The sequence below is a fragment of the Anolis carolinensis genome, chromosome 6 (genome assembly GCF_035594765.1).
Source record: "Anolis carolinensis isolate JA03-04 chromosome 6, rAnoCar3.1.pri, whole genome shotgun sequence".
Lineage (NCBI taxonomy): Eukaryota > Metazoa > Chordata > Lepidosauria > Squamata > Dactyloidae > Anolis > Anolis carolinensis.
The window spans coordinates 78357614-78382574 of NC_085846.1; the positions used below are offsets into that span (position 1 = coordinate 78357614).

Below are 24961 nucleotides of genomic sequence, written 5' to 3' on the forward strand. Positions count from 1 at the left end.
TTAACGATTTCATCTAAAATAAAATGTATTTGTGTCCAGTTTTTATGGGCCTTCTTCCATGACTACCACATATGATAAAAAGTGCCCACCTTTTCCCCGCATTTCCAACCACCACTAGAACCATTTTTATACATCTTAGCAATCCTTTCTGGAGTCAGATACCATCTGTAATCATTTCATAAAATTTTTATTTCAAGTCATTGCTCAGTGTAAATTTCAAATTCTTTGTCCAGACCCTTTCTCATTGTTCCATTTGTATTTGGTTTACCCAAATTTTATGCTTATTTAACCATACAGTCTTTCACCTGTTCCTCCTCCATTTCATATTTTAACAATAGTTTACACAACTTAGCAGTGTAGTGGTTTCGGCTCAACATCTAAACACTTTTAAGGGAGAAAATGCTATTCCTGAGCAAAGTCATTTATAGTCTATTTCATGCAACTCAGGATAGGAATCTTTTTAAAAAATGTTGTGGAGGTTAATGGAGAAAGCCTGAAAGCATCAGCCTTAAAACATTACCTTTTAAAAGACCTAAGTACAATGGTGGTCATAGAAGATGATTTATTTTACATTTTAATGACCTATTTGAAGTACTTTTCTACTATTGTTCATGGCATGAATCAGAAGCTTATGGGTCTATAGTTGCATAGGTACTTTTATCTTCATTTTGCCTCTGATTTATTACCACATTCAAGAAGGGCTTCCCCCCCCCCCCGCCCCAGAGTGAATGTGTTCAAAAATGTCTTAGCTCTGAGCAGAGAGTTATTTGGCACAATATGGATTCAAAATCAGAACTGCAATGCATAAGCATACACATTTTGAAGATTTACCTGCTCAGGAAATCATTCAGCAAACTATATTCAGATGTTCCCAAATGGGATCCATGAACCATTAGTGGTCCATGATTTCCAGGTAATCTACAGAAAGTTTGAAGAAGAATCAAGAATCTACCTACTTGATTTCTTTTTGACAAAAATATAGAGGTTGTTTGAATTAGATCTGGGTTACTGAACAGCTCAATAAGGCTATGATTTTGATAGGACATCATTGGTTCAGCCACAAATTATCTCCCACAAGTTGTCTCCTAAACATTGTCTTTGCAGGAACCCAATATTAGTAGGAGAGACCGAGGAAGTTGTCAAGGACGACACCTGACATCAACAGATCCATACTAAGTTGCTTCTCCCTCTTGCTTCATTCCATGTTCAACCCAATTGTAATCTGCTGGAATATGCTGGTCTTTGCAGTTCCATTAGTATTCAGAAGCAACAGGTGGTTCAGATTCACAAGCTGGTTATTCTAAACAAGAGTAACAATGAACAGTACAATCTTTCAGATCATTTGCCGTTGCTGCAGATGTTTGGCTTTTGGTTCTGCTACTTCCTTCCAAAGAGATTAATTTTCTCTCTTCAAAGCAGAGAGCCCAGATTCAATCATCTGTTGTTTAATTTGAACCTCCTGTGCTTTACTCGCAATTTTAGACAGGTCTTATTGACAAATTTTATTTTCTTCAAGTCTTGAAAAAAACCCTTACTTTTAATGTGTTCCAGTAAGTCCCCCTGTTCTTGCTTGATGTACGGATGCTGGAATTCAACAGGGCCATCCCTTTCCAATTTAATAATGCTCAATTCAATATGGACTGCCATATAAAAGCGTAATATATTTTGTTATTTCACAAAGCTTACCATGCTGTTCTGCTTGGAATACTTTGGAAAAATCTCTTTAGTATTTTTTTGTTCTTTCTAACACAGTGGTTCTCAACCTGGGGTCCCCAGATGTTTCTGACCTACAACTCCCAGAAATCCAAGCCAGTTTACCAACTGGTAGGATTTTTGGGAGTTGAAGGCCAAAAACATCTGGGGACCCCAGGTTGAGAGCCACTGTTCTAACACAAGGAAACTGTGGTCATTCTGGCTCCAGATGATGAGCTACCAGGGTCCACATCTTACTCAGGAAGGCCAGGACCACGGTACTGCCCCTTGTATTGGCCACTGCTGTCAAGGCTACTGACTACTGCTTCATTGTGCATGACTGAACTGAGGCCAACTCTGCTGCTGCCATCACTGCTTCCTCCACTAATGGTATTGCTGGAGATTCTGCTGCTACCATCTCCCTTTCAAAGCCTTTTTGAGGTTTTAGGTCATCAAAAGCAGCTCTCATTTAACTACATTCTCTTTGTTTCATTGTTATTTGATCAACAAACATCATTAAAATAGCTGAAAATCAGATGTCTCTATTTGTTTTAATAGGAAAATATCTGCATGGATGTAGTATGCAGATAGTCTCACTTTGCCCTCACATTTAACAGTTGACTCTTCTAGTCACCCCATCTATTCACTATGGGGTGAGTTGTGCCTGGACATACAAATTATGAATTGCATGTCCAGGCACATATGCAAATATTTACTGAGTAAAAGATAAATTGCTTATCCATCCATCCATTGATAAATATAAACAGATCCTGAGTGTCACACCAAAATATTAACTCCACTATCAGCAGTGTCTGCATGTTTATTTATGTGTATGTGTGAACAGTCTGGCAAAGTTACTTTTTTGGACTTTAGTTCCCAAAATCTGTCAGACAAGTTGGGGGATACCTGGAGATGCTATCAACAAAGATAAATTTTCCAAGCTGTATATGGGTGTATATCCTGTCTTAGACAATTCCTTCCATGTGTGACATTCTTCAGCTTCAAACCCTAAGTTGTTGTGCCCCTGTCATTCAAGCAGCGCTGAAATTGTCTCTTTTATGTAACATTGAAGGTACAAGAGCCATGCTATATTTCACCTGGCAACCCTAAGTACCCAACTTCCATCTGTCTTGTTTTTTAAGATACGCATTGACATGTATAGTATTTAAGGAGATCTCTGGGTACATGACTGTATCATAAGTTTCCCTCTGAGGAATGAAAAACAAATCTCCTTACATTTGAATCTATACTTTCCTATGATCTATACGTTTAAAATTGTGGTTGTGCAAAAATGTTCTAAATATTGAAAAGAAGGTACTTTCTTTTGTTTCATAAACAAATAAACACAGACTTAAGGTGCAATGGTAAATTAAACTAAATGTGATATGAGGAAAATACATCTTGGCAACCATCTAAATATTTTTACACATGCACACAGGAGTAATGAAAATTAAATATACCATCATCTTTCCATATAAACAATCAAGTCAAAATCTAGCAACCCCACAGAAAGTAAACAGGTTAGAGATTAAAAGAAAAGTGGTAAAGAAAGTTGGGTGGAAATATAAATATCCTATTGGCTGTCAAAAGTAATCAGTTCAAGTCAAGTTTCTTAAATCTACTTTAAATGATAATGGCAGCAACTTTTTTCCTTTTTATTAGACTTCACATACATTTATGAGTTTTATCATTTCAAATCAAAACAAAAACATTTGGTGCTGTACTTAGGCACAATAGTAGCCCATGAGTCCTAGAAGTTTAGTCCAGAGCACACAAATAATCTTTACTCTCTCTCATTGCTGAGCATTTACCTGCTTGAGGAGCAATACTTTTTCCTACATTAATAATGAGAATAAATGCCCATATAAATACTGTAAAATTTTAACTGATGTAATAGTTAATAGTTCTTGATCATACTGACTTCATGGACAATTTTATTTACTTTTTTTAAAATAAGCATAAGGCCATAAAATAGGTCCATGCTGTGTGTATTTTTTTTTTGCTTTTTCATATAACAACTTGTCCAATATTTATAGATGAAAATTAGCACACATATGGCCAAGTGACATAAAGTATGACATAGGTAGCAAAAGTTATTCATAAGAAAGAACACATTGCTGTTTGCTTTTGCCTAAGCCAACTGAAATTGCAAAGATTCCACTTACACCTCTCCTTCCTTGTTACTAATTGAGTACAGACTCAATTCACTCGGTTTGAGCACAGCTGGCTGCAACTGAAGAAAGCCAGATTGAAGAGGGAAATGGGAGGAGACTACAAGAGCTGGAACAATTTTAAGCAGCTAAAAATGAGATGGCAGAATGATTAATCAAAACAATCCCTATGATTAACCAAGACAATCCCTCCAAATCAGGGTAGTTGAGGGTCATGCAAGGGTACAAGGGCAGTTCATAGAATCATAGAATCATAGAATAGTAGAGTTGGAAGAGACCTCATGGGCCATCCGGTCCAACTCCCTGCCAAGAAGCAGGAAATCGCATTCAAAGCACCCCCGACAGATGGCCATCCAGCCTCTGTTTAAAAGCCTCCAAAGAAGGAGCCTCCACCACAGTCCTGGGGAGAGAGTTCCACTGCCGAACAGTCCTCACAGTGAGGAAGTTCTTCCTGATGTTCAGGTGGAATCTCCTTTCCTGTAGTTTGAAGCCATTGTTCCGCTTCCTAGTCTGCAGGGCAGCAGAAAACAAGCTTATTCCCTCCTCCCTATGACGTCCCCTCACATATTTGTACATGGCTATCATGTCACCTCTTAGCCTTCTCTTCTGCAGGCTAAACATACCCAGCTCTTTAAGCCGCTCCTCATAGGGCTTGTTCTCCAGACCTTTGATCATTTAGTTGCCCTCCTCTGGACGCTTTCCAGTTTGTCAACATCTCTCTTCAACTGTGGTGCCCAGAATTGGACACAGTATTCCAGGTGTGGTCTGACCAAGGCAGAATAGAGGGGTAGCATGACTTCCCTGGATCTAGATGCTATACCCCTATTGATGCAGGCCAAAATCCTGTTGGCTTTCTTAGCAGCCGCATCACATTGCTGGCTCATGTTTAACTTGTTGTCCACAAGGACTCCAATATCTTTTTCACAGGCACTGCTGTCAAGCCAGGCGTCCCCCATTCTGTATCTTTGTATTCCATTTTTTCTGCCGAAGTGAAGTATCTTGCATTTGTCCCTGTTGCACTTCATTTTGTTAGTTTCGGCCCATCTTTCTAGTCTGTTAAGATCGTTTTGAATTCTGCTCCTTTCTTCTGGAGTGTTGGCTATCCCTCCCAGTTTGGTGTCATCTGCAAACTTGATGATCGTGCCTTCTAACCCTTCGTCTAAGTCGTTAATAAAGATGTTAAACAGAACCGGGCCCAGGACGGAACCCTGCGGTACTCCACTCGTGACTTCTTTCCAAGATGAAGATGACGCATTGGTGAGCACCCTTTGGGTTCGTTCGCTTAGCCAATTACAGATCCACCTAACTGTAGTTTTGTCTAGCCCACATTTGACTAGTTTGTTTGCCAGAAGGTCGTGGTGGACTTCGTTGAAAGCCTTACTGAAATCTAGGTACGCTACATCCACGGCATCCCCTGTATCGACCCAACTCGTAACTTTATCGATAAAAGAGATCAGATCAGTCTGGCATGACTTTTGGTAAATCCGTGTTGACTATTAGCAATGACTGCATTTGTTTCTAAGTGTTTGCAGACCACTTCCTTAATGATCTTTTCCAGAATCTTGCCTGGTATCGACGTAAGGCTGACCAGATGGTAATTGTTTAGGTCATTATTTTTTCCCTTCTTGAAGATAGGGACCACATTTGTCCTCCTCCAATCTTCTGGGACTTCTCCCGTTCTCCAAGAACTCTCAAATATGATTGCCAGTGGTTCTGAAATTACTTCAGCTAGTTCCTTCAGTACTCTTGGATGTAGTTGATCTGGCCCTGGCGACTTGAATTCTTTTAAAGTGGCCAGGTGTTCCTGGACAACTTGTTTCCCTATTTGGGGTTGGATTTCCTCAAATCCTTCGTCCATTTCACGTTGTTGAGGTTGAAGATGGCTTTCTTTTTGTGAGAAGACCGAGGCAAAGAAGGCATTAAGCAGTTCTGCCTTTTCCCTATCTTCTGTCGCCATCACCCCATCTTCTCCTCGCAGAGGCCCTATCGCCTCCTTTTTCTTCCTTTTTCTACCAACGTAAGCAAAAAAGCCTTTTTTGTTGTTTTTAATGTCCCTGGCAAACCTGAGCTCATTTTGCGCTTTAGCCTTGCAAATCTTTTCCCTAAAGGAGTTGGCTATACGTTTGAATTCTTCTTTGGTGATTTCTCCCCTTTTCCACTTCTTGTGCATGTCTCTTTTGAATCTTAGCCCGGTTAGAAGTTCTTTGGACATCCATTCTGGCTTCTTCGCACTTGTCATATTTTTTTCTTTGTTGGCACCGTTTGCATTTGCGCCTTGAGTATTTCACTTTTAAAAAACTCCCATCCATCCTTAACTCCCTTGTCTTTTAATATTGGCGTCCATGGAATGCTGCTCAGTATTTCCTTCATTTTTTGGAAGTCAGCTCTCTTAAAGTCCAGAATGCGTGTTTGATTTGTCTTAGTTTCAGCCTTTCTTTGTATCACAAACTGCAGGAGCACATGGTCACTTGCTCCTAAGGATCCGACCACTTCGACTGTATCGATCAGGTCTTCCACATTTGTTCAATACAGTCGAAGTGGGTGGATCCTTAGGGGCAAGTGACCATGTGTTCCCACAGTTCTTTTCACAGGGAAACAAAGCAAGACCCCTTCACCCCACCCAAACAGAAGGAGAACAAGGATATGACCACAGTATCATGACTGTGGCTGGCCTTACTGGAAACCTGGTTATTTCAGGGAATAATGGATGGAATGGAAGCAGTTCTTGACGCAGCAGAAGTACAGGGGTGCCATCATTGCAACCTTCTCCTCTTCCTCTTCCTCTTCCTGGGGTACAAGTAACTTTCTTCTACTGAATATCTACTGAAGGGAACTCTTTTCAGGTGGGAAGTTGCAAAGACAACAGATAAGCTTGCAAATGAGCTCCACAGAGTTTGTCTACACAGGCTCAATTTCTCACACTGACTGAGATATCGCTTCTGGCTGTCTTTATGGTATCCCAAGACTTCTGGTTTTTATCATGAGATACCCCATACTAAGAAAAGTTGGGGATGATGCAAAGTTTGGTTGAAACTCTGGAGCAGCCCCATAGTTTGGTCACAGTGTTAACAGCATGACTGGGTCTGATGTGAACCAGTCCACTATTGTGATGACCCATGGGCCTTGTAGTCCTGCTCATGACATTGTGATGCCTGATGAAGAAGAAAACTTGGGTTTTTTACCTTCCCAGTCAGAACTGGATTCTTCCCAGACAGATTCTTCCCAGCCAGATCTGGGAACCTTGCACCTGCAAGAGGGTTATGTTCCAGAAGTATGTCAAACAAACACTGAGGCTACATCTCCTGTGTTTTCTCGCCATGAGTTTTGTAAACAACAGAGAGGTTTGGAAGCGGCCTCGCGCAGGAGTGCTAGAATAATTGCTAAGAATTTAGCCAATTAAGCCTGCTTTCCATGAGAATCTTTAAGGAGTCAAACATCTGGTCTCAGAGATTAGCTTTCGTTTCTGGTTCCCAGAGAACTGCTCTCGGCGGGAAAGTTAGACTCTATATAGGTGTTTTACCCGCGGAGTAACTTTGCGGAGTCAATTCGTCAGCCTCCGGAGTGAGTTGTGTCTGGACAGCGCGCTCCGATCCAAGCCTCGTTCCTGTTCAAGCCTTGTTCTTGTTTTCAAGCCTTCGCTCCTGTTTCCCAGCCTTGTTTACCTACGGACCTTGCCTCGCCTTTCAGGACTAAACCTTGCCTTGTTTCACGGATTTTACCAAGTAATTCCACGGATCTTGTTCTTGTTCCTTGTTATTTTGTGCCACGATTCAAGCCTTGTTTTCAAGTATCAAGTTAATTCCTAGCCTTGCTCAAGTTCATGGACTAAAGGACCTTGTCATCTCCCCTCACTTTGCCTGGCAAAGTGAGTGTTTCGGTTATTGGATTACAACTTTGGACCTTAATATTTCATATTGGACATTATTTCTTTGGACTAATTTTGACCTTTCCTGAAAGGTCTGCTTCTGGACTAACTTTTACATTTGCTTTTATTAACTTTATATATTTCCTTAATAAAGATATTAGATAGAATCTGGCCTCTGCGTATGGTTATTGGTGCTCTGTAGCCTGGGTCGTGACAGTTTGACTCCGCCACCCTAAGCACCAATTAACCTCGGCCAGAATGTCTACCGGAGCCGGACCTGGACCAGGCGGCCAGCCGATTACCTACACCATCGACAAGGATGAGGTGGACCGAATCCGTGATAAGCTCAATGCACAGGATGGGGAAATAAAGGGTTTGAAGGAACGCGGAATCCGCCTTCCGGCCATGGCGTTGCCAACCAAGTTTACTGGAGAAGCTTCTAAGGTTCATGTTTTCCGTCGCCAATGCCAAGCTTATCTAGAGGCCCGTGCTGCCGAGTTTCCCCAAGAAGACATCAAGGTGGCGTGGGTTTACAGTCTTCTAGACGGGCCAGCGGCCAACTGGGCGACGGCACTGTTCGACCAAGCCTCTCCACACCTAAGATCAGCGCAACGCTTCTTGGACCACCTTAAGGAGACTTGGGGAATCGAGGACAATTTGGAGGCAGCCGGTCACAAACTCCGCCGCCTCTTCCAAGGAGACAGACCCATGTCTCAGTACATAGCCGAGTTCCGAGTGCTGGCCCACAACACCGGCTGGAACGATGTTGCCCTCAGAGGACAATTTCGGGAGGGTCTCAACATTGAAATGCTGGAGGAAATCTCCAAGGTGGATCCTCCCCAAACGCTTGAAGCACTCATCGATCAATGTTTACGGGCTGAAGTCATGATTGCCAACAGGAAACAGTGGGTACGAGGCCAGAGCGGTAGAGCTGGGGCAAACCCCCCCGCTCCCGCCAGCGTTCAGCCGCGTCCAGTGTGGAGACCCCCACCACCATCCCCATACCCCAGAGGGAGCGAGGAGGTGCCGATGCAGTTGGGCAATGTGCGTCCCAGATTAGATGCCGCCGAGAAGGCCCGCCGCCAACGCCTAAATCTCTGTTGGTATTGCGGAAATGGGGGCCACTTCGCCAGAGAGTGCCCAGCCAAAGGGAAGCCCGCCGCCCGTCTTGCGGCGGCGTCCTCCACGGAGACGAAGGCGTCTGAGGCGGCTGGCACACAGCCGGCGGGGGAAGCCAACGACCGGGCGTAGAGAGGCTCGCCAACCCGGTCAAGAAACCCATTCAAGAGCCGCCAACCGGGGTCCTGTTCCTTCTAGTGGTCACCTTATGGTCAGCAAAAAAGGGACCCGTCATGATCCACGCCATGATAGACTCAGGAGCTACCAACAATTTCATTGATAGAGAGTATGCCGACTCTCTGGGATTACAATATCATGACTTCAAGAATGCCCGTGTGGTGCAAGCCATCGATGGCCGCCCTCTCAAGACGGGCCCCGTAAGCCAGTGGTCGGAACCCACCAGGATGTGGATAAGGGAACATATGGAAGAGATTTCCTTCTTTGTTACTGAGGTTCCCCATTTCCCTGTGATTTTGGGGATTCCATGGCTGACACTTCACGACCCAAGCATCTCCTGGTCCAACAGAGAACTGCAGTTTGCTTCAAAGTACTGCCAAAACCATTGCCTCGTAGCCAAGGTCTGCCATGCCACAGACACCGAGCCCATTATCACCTTGCCAAAGAAGTACTCCGAGTATTGGGATGTATTCAATGAAAAAGAAGCCGAAAAATTACCCCCACATAGACCTTATGACTGTGCCATTGACTTGGTGGAGGGGGCCCCGATCCCGCGAGGGCATCTCTACTCCCTGACTGAACCAGAGCAAGAAGCTCTCAGGGAATTCATAGAGACAAACCTTCGCAAGGGATTCATCAGACCCTCTCAATCCCCAGCCGCCTCCCCAGTGATGTTTGTGAAGAAGAAGTCAGGGGAATTACGCTTGGTGGTGGACTACAGAGCATTGAACAATATCACTAAGCGGAACAGCTATCCCCTGCCCTTAATCTCGGATCTACTAGACCGACTTCGAGGAGCCAAGGTCTACACCAAGCTGGACCTACGGGGGGCTTATAATCTAGTTCGCATCAGAGAAGGGGACGAGTGGAAGACCGCCTTCCAGACTAAATTCGGATTATTCGAGTCCCGAGTTATGAATTATGGTTTATGCGGAGCTCCCGCAACGTTCCAGCATTTTGTCAATGACATTTTTCAGGACTATCTAGATCGGTTCTTGATCATCTACCTGGACGATTTTTTGGTGTTTTCTAGATCACAATCAGAACATGAGAACCACGTTAAAATGGTGTTACAACGATTGCGGGATCATGGACTTTATGCCAAGCTGGAAAAATGCGCTTTTGATCTACAAGAGGTAGATTTCCTGGGGTACCGCATCTCGCCTCTAGGGCTCTCCATGGACCCGGCAAAAGTTTCAGCAGTATTGGAATGGCGGGCGCCAACCAACAAGAAAGAGGTGCAGCGATTCTTGGGGTTCGCGAACTATTACCGCAAGTTCATTCCAGATTTTGCCCGCTGGTCTGACCCAATCACCAGCTGCATCCGTGGGAAACAGCCCTTCCGCTGGACTGATCAAGCAGAGAAAGGGTTCCAGCAACTAAAGAAATTATTCACATCCCAGCCAATCCTTCAGCATCCAGATCCTGAAACCCTTTTTGTGGTGCAAGCGGACGCCTCTGATGTGGCAATTGGGGCTGTGCTCCTACAACCGGTGGGAGATCACCTTCATCCTTGTGCCTATTATTCTCGTCAACTAACCGCACCAGAGAGGAACTATACCATTTGGGAAAAAGAACTATTAGCCATAAAGGCAGCTTTTGAAACTTGGAGACATTGGCTAGAAGGGGCCAAATTTCCCATTGAAGTCCACACTGATCATCGGAATCTAGAACATCTAAGAACTGCCCGCAAGCTAAATCAGAGGCAGCAACGTTGGGCTTTATTCTTTGAACGTTTCAACTTCCAGATTCATTATGTGACCCCAGCCCAAACCAAGCAAGCAGACGCCCTGTCACGTAAACCGGAATACGCTGCAGGACGCAAGGAGACCTTTGAATCCCAACTACTACAACCCGAGAACTTTGCCACGCTCACAGTGGGGAACACCAAATCCACTCCCATTGATTCAACTCCCTCTACTCCAGGACCCATCTGTGCTCAAGAAATCAGGGCTAGTCAGCAAGCAGATGCCTGGGCGCAGGACCAACTTCGTCAAGGTCTGCATTTTCCCTTTTCGCTTAAAGATGGACTGCTTTGCTATAGAAATCATGTTTATATCCCACCCGGACCGGGCAGGGAAAAAGCACTTCGTCTGTGTCATGACTGCAAACCAGCAGGGCATTTCGGACTATTTAAAACCATGCATCTGATCCTAAGAGATTTCTGGTGGCCCAAGATCCGCAAGGATGTGGAAAAATATGTCAACACCTGCCCAGTATGCCAGCGCTCCAAGACAAGAAGGGAGAAGCCCTCAGGGCTTCTACACCCCCTTCCTACCCCATCTCGCCCATGGGAAATAATTTCTGCGGATTTTATCACTGACTTACCACCTTCCTGTGGATTCACCACGATCCTAGTGGTGGTGGACCTTTTCACCAAGTTAGCCCATTTCATTCCCTGTGAAGGCCTTCCCACGGCCCAAGAGACTGCAGATTTATTCCTCCAACATGTTTTCAGACTACATGGATTGCCCAAGAGTTTGGTCACAGACCGTGGATCCCAATTCACCTCTCGTTTCTGGAAGGCACTACAAAAACTATTGGGCATAGACTCTCGTTTATCTTCAGCTCATCATCCCCAAACGGATGGGCAAACGGAGCGCACCAATGCCACTTTGGAACAGTACCTTCGCTGTTATGTAAACTACCAACAGGACAATTGGGCTTCTCTGTTACCACTGTCGGAGTTTGCCTACAACAATGGAGTCCAGGCTTCTACAAAAGAAACGCCGTTCTTTGCAAACTACGGCTTCCATCCACGTTTCTTTCCCCCTGTCATTGAAACTTCAGAAGTTCCCGCAGCAGAAGATTGGCTGCAGGAACTCACAGCGGTGCAACAACTTTTGCTTCAGCAACTGGAACAAGCCAAGGAGGACTATAAACGTCACGCGGACAAACATCGCCAGCCGGGCCCCGAAATCAAGGTAGGAGATCGGGTTTTTCTGTCCACTCGCTTTTTGCCCTCCCATCGCCCTTGCCGGAAGTTAGATGCCCGCTTCATTGGCCCCTATCCAGTGGTGGCGCAATTAAACCCCGTGACTTTCAAACTCCAACTTCCGCGTTCAATGCGCATTCACCCAGTGTTTCACCGCTCCCTGCTCCTTCCGGCGGATGGTGTGCGGCCAGATGTAGACCGGCCGGCCCCCGTCCCTATTTTGGTAGATGGGGAGGACGAGTTCGAGGTTCAGGACATTTTGGATTCTCGCTTTCACCGCCGCCGCCTGCAATATCTCATTGACTGGGTGGGTTTTGGCCCTGAGGAACGCTCTTGGGAAGACGCCTCCACAGTCCATGCTCCTGATCTAACCCGTCGCTTTCATCAGACCTATCCCGCCAAGCCTCGACCTCGCGCCTCGGGGAGAGAGTCCCAGTTTGGGAGGGGGCTTGAGGAGGGGGATAGTGTGATGACCCATGGGCCTTGTAGTCCTGCTCATGACATTGTGATGCCTGATGAAGAAGAAAACTTGGGTTTTTTACCTTCCCAGTCAGAACTGGATTCTTCCCAGACAGATTCTTCCCAGCCAGATCTGGGAACCTTGCACCTGCAAGAGGGTTATGTTCCAGAAGTATGTCAAACAAACACTGAGGCTACATCTCCTGTGTTTTCTCGCCATGAGTTTTGTAAACAACAGAGAGGTTTGGAAGCGGCCTCGCGCAGGAGTGCTAGAATAATTGCTAAGAATTTAGCCAATTAAGCCTGCTTTCCATGAGAATCTTTAAGGAGTCAAACATCTGGTCTCAGAGATTAGCTTTCGTTTCTGGTTCCCAGAGAACTGCTCTCGGCGGGAAAGTTAGACTCTATATAGGTGTTTTACCCGCGGAGTAACTTTGCGGAGTCAATTCGTCAGCCTCCGGAGTGAGTTGTGTCTGGACAGCGCGCTCCGATCCAAGCCTCGTTCCTGTTCAAGCCTTGTTCTTGTTTTCAAGCCTTCGCTCCTGTTTCCCAGCCTTGTTTACCTACGGACCTTGCCTCGCCTTTCAGGACTAAACCTTGCCTTGTTTCACGGATTTTACCAAGTAATTCCACGGATCTTGTTCTTGTTCCTTGTTATTTTGTGCCACGATTCAAGCCTTGTTTTCAAGTATCAAGTTAATTCCTAGCCTTGCTCAAGTTCATGGACTAAAGGACCTTGTCATCTCCCCTCACTTTGCCTGGCAAAGTGAGTGTTTCGGTTATTGGATTACAACTTTGGACCTTAATATTTCATATTGGACATTATTTCTTTGGACTAATTTTGACCTTTCCTGAAAGGTCTGCTTCTGGACTAACTTTTACATTTGCTTTTATTAACTTTATATATTTCCTTAATAAAGATATTAGATAGAATCTGGCCTCTGCGTATGGTTATTGGTGCTCTGTAGCCTGGGTCGTGACAACTATCCACATTGGCCACCACGTTGGCTGAATAGGAACCTCTACTGATGTCAGCACAGGGCACCTGCAATGGTAAGGAGCTCTTCTGGAGCCCCGTGGCTATCCAACAGCAACAATGGCAATTGGGGTAGTAAAGTGATGGCCCAGCATTCATTGTTGAAAGGTAGCAGTCACCTGGCAAATTTCATCACTAAGCAGGGAATGCCGTCACACCCAGGCACCTTTTAAAGCTTTAAGATGTGCTTCTTCCTTTGCCCAGGTGAACTGCGGGGGCCTTACTTAGAAGCTCTGGAAATCCCAGTAACCAAAGGCACTTCAAGTTGAACAATCAAACAAAATTTTATTTTCACAAAGTCCATGGCAGACTTGGCACACGTAGTTAAGGTTGCAAATATAAACAGTCAACTTATAAATTCTTGCAGATGTTCCTTTCTTGCATTTCTCCTTTAGTTGCTGGTTCAACTTCCTCCAAAGGCGAAGAGATCCTGAGATGCTCTTCACCCTAGCCCTGAGCTGTCAGAAAGAGCAGGTCTATCACTATCTAAGCTCAAAGCTAGTTTTTGAGGTGAAGTAGGTAGAATTTCTTCCAGTGGCAGAGAAATCCTGAGATATTCTCGTCCCCAGTGCTAAACTACTATTTTTAGAAAGAGCGGGTCTTTCCTATCTATGCTCAGCACTGGTTTTAAAGGCAGAGGTCAGTACTTATAATGGCTTTGTCAGAGTTGGCCTGGCTTGGCCACACAAGCACATCTGAGTTCTTTTTAATTCAGTCTAGAAGGCAAGAGGCATCTCAAAATGGAGCCTTCTTTCCCCAGGAAAAGGGGCAGACTCCAGAACAAAAAGATACATTTGCAAGCTGCAAGCAGCAAAGACTTTGCTGAACTGGCTACAAACTCTACTAATGGCTAACTATCAGAGTGTTGCAGCAACCCTGGAACAAATGCAAACAGGTGCTATTTCTACAACTATGGACAGCTTGTAAAATCAAACTCCTGGGAGACAGAACACAGGGATTTGAAATTTGGTTCTTCTATGCGAAGCATATTAAAAATCATTCAGCACCTTAAACACTACACCAGTGGTTCTCTACCTGTGCATCCCCAGATGTTTTGGCATTCAACTCCCAGAAATCCTAACAGCTGGTAAACTGGCTGGGATTTCTGGGAGTTGTAGGCCAAAACACCTGGGGACCCACAGGTTGAGAACCACTGCACTGCACTATAGTAACCTTCAGAACAGTAGTTATTATTTCAAATTGGTACCAAGGCTAAATCATAGAAGTAGAAAAATGCAACTAGTGAAATTATGCAAATAAATGATATGCATAATTATAAAGATTTCCATGATATGCAAATTTAATGATGAGATTTCAGGGGCTGGAATATGACAGCCCTAGTAGTGTTGGCTGTTGGCTATTGGTAAGATTTGACATCATACTTGCTTCAGTAGAGTAGTGTATATGAATATGTTTGCATGTGCTTCACATACTAGGTTTTTGAAGCTCAGACACGTGAGTTGGCATTATGCAGCAATGCCAATGTTGATGTGATTCCCCTCATGTGTAAGGCTTCCCTTTTTAAGTGAGACCCAAGTCAATTGCTCTTCTATCACTACCTTCCTCCCAAAAGTCCCCCTCTGCTTGCTTTGCTTTACCCAAAGACTTAAAGATCCTCCTTTGGACTCTTTAGCAATTCTGTTTTGTTATCAAACATAACCTTTAATTTATCTCAGTATTTTTGCATGGGTATTTCATATATGAATGTGCTAAATAAGTGGTTAATTCAACACACACGCGCTACACTAAGTATCTGGAGTATTTGCAGCTGGTTTCAGTATCCATATTTCTCAGAAATTAATTATTATTGCCCAAGGTCTTTTGCATTCTTTTGGTTTTAATTGCTGTGAGTGATAAATTCTTCCGGGCCTGATTATCATTTACACTAAGGCCCCTCTATGCCACTTTGGTAGTTTAAAGAAGCCTTTTGGTGGGTGTAAATTACATTTAAGACCATTCTAAGACCTTTTCATGCACACAGACAGATGCAAATGAACCTTATTGCAAATTAGAATGTTTCTCTCCCAACTTTAGTACAATTGCAAGAGACTGTATAATCCATTCGAGGTAAACACATGAAAGAGTCTGTTTTGATATTATTTACTGCAGCAACTCTTTGAAGACTCTTATAAGATAATTTTTAGAATCACTACTTTCATATTTATATTGTTTTGACCTGAAAAAAGTCTCTCTTCCTAATACTGAGAAAAATTCCAAATCTGTCACACATCGGTCAACAACCACAGGTTCAGAGCCAGACATTGTGTCTTACAGTCCTTATAGCACCAGGGAAATGGCCCAAATCATATTGCTACCTCCATTTTCTACTTGTGTCACAGGTTCTAGTTCTACTGCTTGTATTTGCATGTTTTCCCCTATGCTGGCCATCACATACCCCAGTACCAAGGGGATGGGGAGTTGATCCTCCATTGTGACTTGGCTTTGGAGGACTGAGCCCCCCCCTCCCCCGAACTGGTCTGGCAAATATGGAACAACCCACACTTCAGGGTAGTGAAAACAGCTGGGTCAATCCTGAATTGGAACTGAACCCACTGTTCACACAAGCCAATGCAGCCATTCTAGTATTCCCACGCTCCACGGTATGGGGAAAATAACATGGGTAGTATTTATTTTGTTTGTTTTTCATCATTGTAACAGCAGTCTGGGAGCTCCAGAGAGGTTGAAATCATCGCTTGGCGCCCTTGCCAATGTAAGAAAAGGCACCAATTTGATTTGGAGAGGGCAGGGGAATTACCCAGCAATAGCTAAGCCAGTGTGGTCCAACCTTTTATTACCCGAGGGCCAATCAAAATTTAGTATAGGAATGTAAGGTCCAAAGACATTCCAGAAAGAAAACGAATTACATAATTAATATTGAATTACATAATTAAAAATTTTCCCAGTAGAAAAGGCAAGGACCAACAAAAATGAATTGGTGGGCCACATGCGGCCCATGGGCCGTGGGTTGGGCCACACTGGCCTAAGCTATCGGGATGGTGATTGTTCAGTGAGTTTCAACTCTGACACAGTTTGGGAAACAGTGTGAGCATGAAAGCAGACTCCAAGGCAATGCTTTGGATAAGTCCCAGATTTTGTTGCTCATATTAGATGCACACAGAGAGATTCTTGGAGAGCTCATATTAAACAAACCCATAAATCTGGAGGACTGACTGTAGAACATTTCTCCCTCAACTCATAGTGTAATTTTATGATAGCATCAACATCCTGATTCTTCCAAAATATGGAATGATGTAAATCATGGTTATTTGCTGCCTGTGTTCCATCAGTAAGGGCAAGGCAGGGTAAAATCAGAGATGTTAATTTTTCCCGCTGCTAAGAACCTACCACCTGATCTAAAATGCTAGAGCTATCCATAGATGGCTATGTGTATGTGTATTAGTGTTTGAAAAGTTTTGGCTGAATTTTAGTAGTTAGTTGCTGTTGCTTCCAAAAGACTGAATCTAGGATTTGTGAGCAATGTGCTATAAGTCATACCTTTATTAACTGTAATTCATTGCTTTTGGAGAATAATGACTTTGTAATGTAATATTTTCAATGAGTGTGTGGTGAAGGTACACTTCAAGCACAATGAAATGAGTAATTTTGAAGTTACTTTATTGGTATAACAAGTGCAATTGTTTCTAATTACAGTAGAGTCTCACTTATCCAACCTTTGCTTATCCAACATTCTGGATTAGCCAACGCAGTCTGGGCCCAGATCCAGAGTTGTTTCTCTAGGCAGCAAGGACTGAACTTTTGATGGATTTAACTTCCAACAATGTTGTTACTGTATGTTTATTTTATGAAATTCTATCCTTATTTGTAGTCAATGTTTTTGTAGGCAATGTTTTCAATACATTGTGATATTTTGATGCTAAATTCACAAATACAGTAATTACTACATAACTTTACCGTGTATTGAACTGATTTTTCTGTCGATTTGTTGTAAAATATGATGTTTTGGTGCTTAATTTGTAAAATCATAATGTAATTTAACATTTAATAGGCTTTTCCTTAATCCCTCCTTATTATCCAACATTTTCGCGTATCCAATGTTCTGCTGGCCCATTTATGTTGGATAAGTGAGACTGTACTGTACTTTTGAAAGCTGGGTTTGAAAGGTGAATTTTGACAAGACGCCACTCTATCAATCTTACCTACAAAAAGTAGGTAATTAGGTAACAGAAAATATTTGTATTTGTATTTTCATATGAAGTATATTATATATATATATATATATATATATATGTATAAAACAATATAGTAAAAATAGTTACCTTTTCAACCTATTTTCAACCTTAGGATATAGAGATTGTTAACTGGTAGTTTCAGATGCTGAATGAATAATTGATTGACCCAAACTTTATTACACATGAAGCCCTGTGCAATTTGGAAGAAGAGAGAAGAAGAAAAAACCCTATTAAACTTCCTGTGAACAAAGAAAGCTTTAAGAGTTATTCCAACGCAGTGAGGCACTATACCTCAGATACCTATATAAGTTAAAGATGGCACTGCTAATTAAGAAATTAAGAAGCAAAAGATGATGTTTGAGGTCCCACGTGGAATTATTTTACAATACAAAAAGCAGTCTGCAATATGGTTAGTCCAGCACTGCTTCTGTTTCTTCACTGGAGAAGAGAGCTGTTTTCTAAATATAAATGTGTTTAGTAGGTTAACCATATTTCGTGGAGCAGAAGTGTTGCGTGCTGGTGGAGTTCAGTGGCAGCCGTATGAAACACAAACAGCATCTAAGTCAATCCTAAGATTTTATAACAATCTGTTTGCTTTCTATTAAAAGGCCTGTCTAAAAAATTGGCATTTATAGCTGTTAATAATGTTGTCATTTCAAAATACATAAGATAAATGAAACACCCTCCGTAGATTATGGCTCATTCTATTGGAAAATATAGGATTTTTCTTAGAAAAGAAGACAATACATTAAACTACTTAGGGTCAAATTTAGATAGTCTGAAACTATAGTAAACTAAAACTGCTATCCTTTGCCTGTTCTGGGGAGTACTATATATACTAATGTATAAATTGACCATCGGAGCTCCTGGTGGCGCAGCAGGTTAAACCATTGAGCTGCTGAACTTGCTGATGGAAAGGTTGGTGGTTCAAATCTAGGGTGAGGAGTGAACTCCCGCTGTTAGCCCCAGCTTCTCCCAACCTAGCAGTTCAAAAACATGCAAATATGAGTATCAATAGGTACCACTCCAGCAGGAAGGTAATGGTGCATGCAGTCATGCTGGCCACATGACCTTGGAGGCATCTACAGACAACACTGGCTCTTCGGCTTAGAAATTGAGTACCAACATCCAGAGTCGGACATCACTAGACTTAATGTCAGGGGAAAACCTTTACCTTTACCTATAAATTAACCTCAGTTATAAATTGAGGACAGTTTGGGGTCCAAAATTATAAATGTTAAAAGATCCAGTCAATAAATCAAGGGTCATTCGATGGAGTGGGGAAAACACCAGCCCCACCTCAGGCCCAGTCACCAACATTTCCCTACCCAGGCATTCAAAAAGGCCTTCCACCACTGTACTCAGAGAAGGGAATTATTTCTTTCTCATAAAAGTTAAGTTACATTATTAAGTCTTATCAAAGAGGGAATCATCTTCTTCTCTGAACAGAGTGGCAAAGGGTGAGATTTTAGTTGATCCCAGAGGAACCTAAAAGAAGCACTCTCAAAGGAAACGGGGTTGGCACTTTTGGAAGATTCTTCTGGTACGAACTATGCTCCCAATTTTCACCACTCTACTCAAAGAAGCAAATTATTTCTTCTTGAGTAAGAATTAAGATACAATACTTGCATTGACCCGGGTTGTGTGTGTGTGTGTGGTTTTTTTTTTTTGGGGGGGGGTATTTTTTAATCCAAATTTCTATACGTGAGTATAGACAATAAGCCCTTAGGAGATACAGCTTACTGCTGAGGAAAAAAAGGAATTGTGTGCTTTCTGAAATCTGTTCAGATAGCAAAGCAGCATAATCAAAAGAATTCTGATGGCTCAGAAATTTATAAATCTCACCGAGTCAGCAGGGCTTGCATAGAACCAGGCATATCCATACTTTTTGTGAGTGAGCCTGAATTAACATAGGGCCCTTCCACACAGCCATATAACCCAGGATATCAAAGCAGATAATCCACAATATCTGCTTTAAACTGGAGTCCACATTGCCATATAATCCAGTTCAATGTGGATTTTATACAGCGGTGTGGGAGGGGCCCCAGGGGGCTTTGGAGAAAACCTGCATTTGAAGCATAAATCTTTACTAATTTTGTATTTGCATGCAAAGTAAAATAATTTCTGTAACATACTTTCTGTGTGTGTGATGGAGGAATGAAAATGTTTGTGCACAATTCTCCTGGTATTTGCACACTTTCAAGATTGCTAGTCAATTATTCTGAACAGAAATACATGGTGGATTTTTTGTGCATATACAAAGAAAAACAAGTTTTCTGTGCAAAGATTTCTGGGTTTTACCCAGAAAAAAACACATGTATTCTTGTGAAGAGTAACACACAACAAAATATATTCCTTAATAAAACTGCACAGAAACTTCCCACATGCTTTATTCTTAATGATAAGATTTCCTGACTGTGAAGAAATTCCCTTAAACTAAAAAAATAAACAATGACCTGTTTTTCCCACCCCCCTTTCTTGTCTTTTGTCTAACAGGAAGGGTTGTTTTTGGTTGGTTGGTTAGTTGGTTGAATTCTTTTTGCAGCATTGGGAGGATGGTGAAGGAAGCCAGAAAAAGGCATATAACGTAACACAGATAACATTGGCCTCAACTGTAATGTCAGTGTGCTCAGTGGTTATGGGGGCTCAGTGACGCAATGGGTTAAACCCTTGTGCTGTTGAACTGCTGACCTGAAGATTGGCAGTATGAATCCGTGAGATAGGGTGAGTTCCCACTGTTAGGCCTAGCTCCTGCCAACCTAGCAGATTGAATACATGCAAATGTGAGTAAATAAATAGGTACGGCAGGAAAAGGCAAGAAGACGCTCCAAGCAGTCATGCCGGCCACATGACCAGGAGGTGTCTATGGACAACACAGGTTCCTCGGCTTGGAAATAGAGAACAGCACCTCCTCCAGAGCCAGAGATGAGCACCACCTCCAGAGCCTGAATTGAAAGAAGCCTTTGCCTTTGTCTGTGCATTTGTGATTCACTGTATTTCATTGTAACAAGGCACTGAATGTTCGCCTGTGTTTGTTTATATGCTGTAATCCACTCTGAGTCCCTTGGGAAGAAGGGTGGAATATAAATAAAGTGTTGTTGTTGTTGTTGTCGTTGTTGTTATATTTTGGCTAGATTTGGCTATAATAATTTTGCACAAGAAACATATTTGGCCTTTTCAGGTGCACATTTACTTTCAAAATATATCTGTCTGATTTTGATCAAATGTCAATAGGCATGGATTGGACACTGTTCTTACTTTTTGTCCAAAGTTTAATATTCGGAAGTTGTAAAGATAAGCCATTACCATTTAACCTTCAATGCCTAAAAAAGCTATGCTTTATCTGCATATGAATATGTATTTTACAGTTGTTAGCTTCAAGAAAGTATATTTCGGACATATGGTCAACTTACATACGCTTATCATCTGCATCTGCAACTTATATTAATATATATGCCCTTTTCACCCTTTCCTTCCTTCCTTGCTTGTTTCCTTTTTTCTCATTTATACTATTTAAACTCCAATGAAAATTATTTTTAAAACACAGGGCTAAGCAACCCAGGGCACTGTTTATTTATTTTGAACTATAACTCCCATCTGCACATGGGCTTAGGTTAATGGGACTTTCCCACCATTGGCAACATGTCATGTGAAAATCACCTTGAGGATTATTCTTTAGAAAACTCAAAAAGTGTCACTTCATATACCTTTCTTGGGAACAATTCATACTTTCAGCCATCACAGAAAAAAGAGAGAAAAGAACTTCAGTGTCTTTTCCTCTTCAGGTTTTGTAAATGAAAAGAACAAAGAAACCAACCAATGAAGAAAACATACATATCAGGCAGGTTTGTCAAGAAACCCATCTCTGAATAAACGGAATCAGTCTGCAGGTGTCTGAGTTGTAGCTCACACAGAAACATGTGTGAGGATTTATGTAGGTCATTGTTGGTGATGTAGGGATATACAGAGGTTTTGGCACAGATGCGGATGATAAGCGTATGTAAAGCAGTTTTGTGTCTATTTGAACTGCCAACCCCTGGAGTTTAGAAAACATAACATACAGATGCATGGTTTTCAAAGGCCTGAGAAAGCTTGCAGACATATCCTAGATGTGGCCTATCTGGGTTATATTGCTATCTCTTTTGGTTTTTTGCAAATATGGGTGAACTGTAGGTGTTTAAAGACCTCGTCATGCACAAATCATGGGTGCTTCTCTGACTCCCGTCAGAAGCTGGCAGCCATCCGCTCCCCAAGATAAATGAGTGAACCAAAGAATTCTTTTTTCCTCCAGAACTCCAACCACATATAAACCACAATGTAAATGCATGTTGTGCCACAGATGTAAGATAAAGCTTAAAGCCTGTATTGTACCTGTATTGTGACAGCAGCACAAAGCTTACTGTGTTTTTAAAAAGACACCATCGAAGTCATATTGTATTGAAAGAGGAAAGGGATGTTGCAATGTCTTCTGGGAGAAACTTGATCCCCACCTTAACCTGCTCCTTCCTCAGTCAGTAAAATTAAATAGGGATCTACTTGTTCCTCTTTTTGTGACTAGAAATAAATTCCTAAAAAGCCCATGCAGGTCTTGTATCTACAGAAAGATGTTATTTTTCCATGCTTGAAGGGAAGGGATATTAGAATTTTTGCTCACTTGAGAGGAAGCTTTTCCTCCATCAAAATGTAGAAGCAACTCATTTATTTTCTCCAATTCCACAGCTAACCAGCTAGTTTCATGGGAGTGGATATGAGTGTTTATATGTATACATGCATGTAATTTGTATGCTATTTTTTTCCACTAGAGTGAAAATTTAAACATAGTTAAAAACCATCACTTTAATAAAATATAAAATCATTTAAAATGAATATAAAAGTTTTGAAATAACAAAACACACACCTCCCTGCTTATTCATTAAAAGCCTGCTTAAACAAAAAGGTATTTGTGCAGCAGGGAAAGGAGACAAGGGACTAGACACTGGGAGCCACTGAGGCGTTTCCAGACAGTGCTAAAATGTGCACCAAAGCGGGTTTTAAAAACCGGCTTTGGTGCGGATTCCCATCTCCACTTCCCAAAAAAAGGGGGCTTTCCTGGGGGGGGGGCATGGCTACTTGCCATCCAAATTAAAATCAGATGGCACGCAGCATTTCCCAATTTCCCCTTAAAATTAAATAAACGTACCTGGCCACTATAAGTTTGTTCCATAACTTTGAAATGACACACCAGGAGACCCCTGGGGGCACAAGGAGCAAATTTATGATGGCTAATTTTAGTGGGAAATTTGGGATTTGGGGGAAAGGTGGATGCCCTCTCAGTATTTCAGGCTCCAAGAGCCTGAAAAACTATGATGGCTTTGTGGATTAGTCCCAGGAATTGCATGGTGAGGTCTCCGGGTCCAATCCCCACAGGGCCCACACCTGGTAAGACCCAAATCTTACCCAAAGATCCGGATCTTACCAGGTATTTGTTTAATTCAGAACAAACCAGGGAAACCCCGGTTTTTTCTGAATTAATTCATTTTTACAGGAGGAATCGTTTGGACACATCCAGTAAAAACCCAGACAGGCCCCAGGATATGAGCCTGTTTGGATGGGCCCCAAGTCTGTATAATTTATGAGACTGAGAGGAAAACCTTCCTCTGTGTATATCAAGAATCTGGCACATTCATATTGGTAGACATGATCTTTCAGACAACATGGACATAAGATTTTAGGGCCTCATAGTTCAAGTCTTTAAATTGTGCCAAGAAATGAACTGGTAGTCAGTTTAACACCCTCTCCCTCCCCCCCTCTCTCTACACACACACACACACACACACACACACACATTAATACAGAACCTATCTATAAATGTATAAACAAACTAACTGACTAGCAAAAATAAAGTTAAAATCCTTTTTCTAGAATAAATGAAAGCATATTGCTACTACATTCAAAGCATCAGAAAACATTAACAACATACAATCTACATTATCTAATATAAGGGCTTTATATTCTCTATCTGATTTATTTATTATTTATTTACGACATTTCTACCCCGCCCTTCTCACCCAAGGGGACTCTCTCAATATTCTACATTTAAATTATTTCAGTAGGGGAGATGCATGGTCCCTGTATCTGGTCCATCAGCATTTTGGACGTGCTGAAGTTTTCGAACAGCTTCCAAAGGCAATGTAGAGTGTGTTGCAATAGTCTAAACAGGATGTAATCAAAGCATGTGTCACCATCACTGAACAGCCAGGTCTTTTAACTGCAGTTAAACGACAATTAGCATTAAGATTTTAATTTTCCCCTAGTTGACAATATGACATAGGTAGAAAGCATCTTATGCATTACAGATGATCTATCATTAGAAATCATAGTTAAAACATGTGTCAGATCTCCTTTTGACTTTCCTCCTGTTAGAAGATTCAGCATGGCTTCTAGAAAGTGAAAATAGTTAACTCCCAGTGTATTTGGGTATTGATAAGTCTTTGCCTGTGAAATGACTGCAGAGGAAATTTGCATAATGGTTGGTTACCATATGACCCCCCCCCCCCCTTTAGCAAAAAAGATATGATGGCAAATTACAAGGGTGTGGAACAATGTTTTGTCAGAACAGAGCTACAACTATATATTGTTTGGCTTGGTTTAGTTTTTAACAATTTTAGTTCTTGCATATAAGCTCTCATGAAATCACTTCTAGCACCAAAACATTTCTATCTTGAACCCTCACTTGTACAGGATAATGGTACAGTGTGGTTTCACTCTTCTCCAAGAGCTTCTGAAACAGTGATTTCCTTCATAGCCTTTCCCTGCATAACTGGGATTCAGAAAAGCATTGCCAGGCATCAATGGAAAGGGATGAAGTTATGGACTGATTATAAAAAGTGACTGGCCAAACTAAATTGATTTTTTTTAATATGGTGCATATGATTACTTCTACAAATTATGTAAAAAAGTAATTATAGTTGAAGTTGAAGAAATAGATTAAAAGAAATGTTTGCTGAGATTATTTATGTATAATTTGACAAAGAGGCTACTAACTATCATAATGGGCCAGTCACATTTGACACAAGGCGCATCCAGACAGCTCGTAAAAAGTGCAAGCTCTCGCGCTTTCATCTGGAGCATCAGGTAAAAGTGAATAATTTTGGTACAAAGAAGGAAAACCATGCTTTGTGCTGAATTAATTAGGTACTGGACTTCCCCCTCAAAAGTCTGTCTGGACTTCCCCCTCAGAAGTCCTGGGACTTCTGAGGGTGCAGGCTGAACAGCCTTCTCATGTTTTTCGGGCTCCATGAGCCTCAAAAACCCAGAGGACTGTAACCCTCTCCCTCA

General features: G+C 42.1%; 1 pseudogene; it reads right to left on the reverse strand.

Annotated features, from left to right (window-relative positions):
- Window positions 1-1047: 1047 nt before the first annotated feature.
- The window catches only part of LOC103279146 (heat shock factor protein 2-like), a 138508-nt pseudogene continuing 114594 nt past the window's right edge, over window positions 1048-24961 (reverse strand).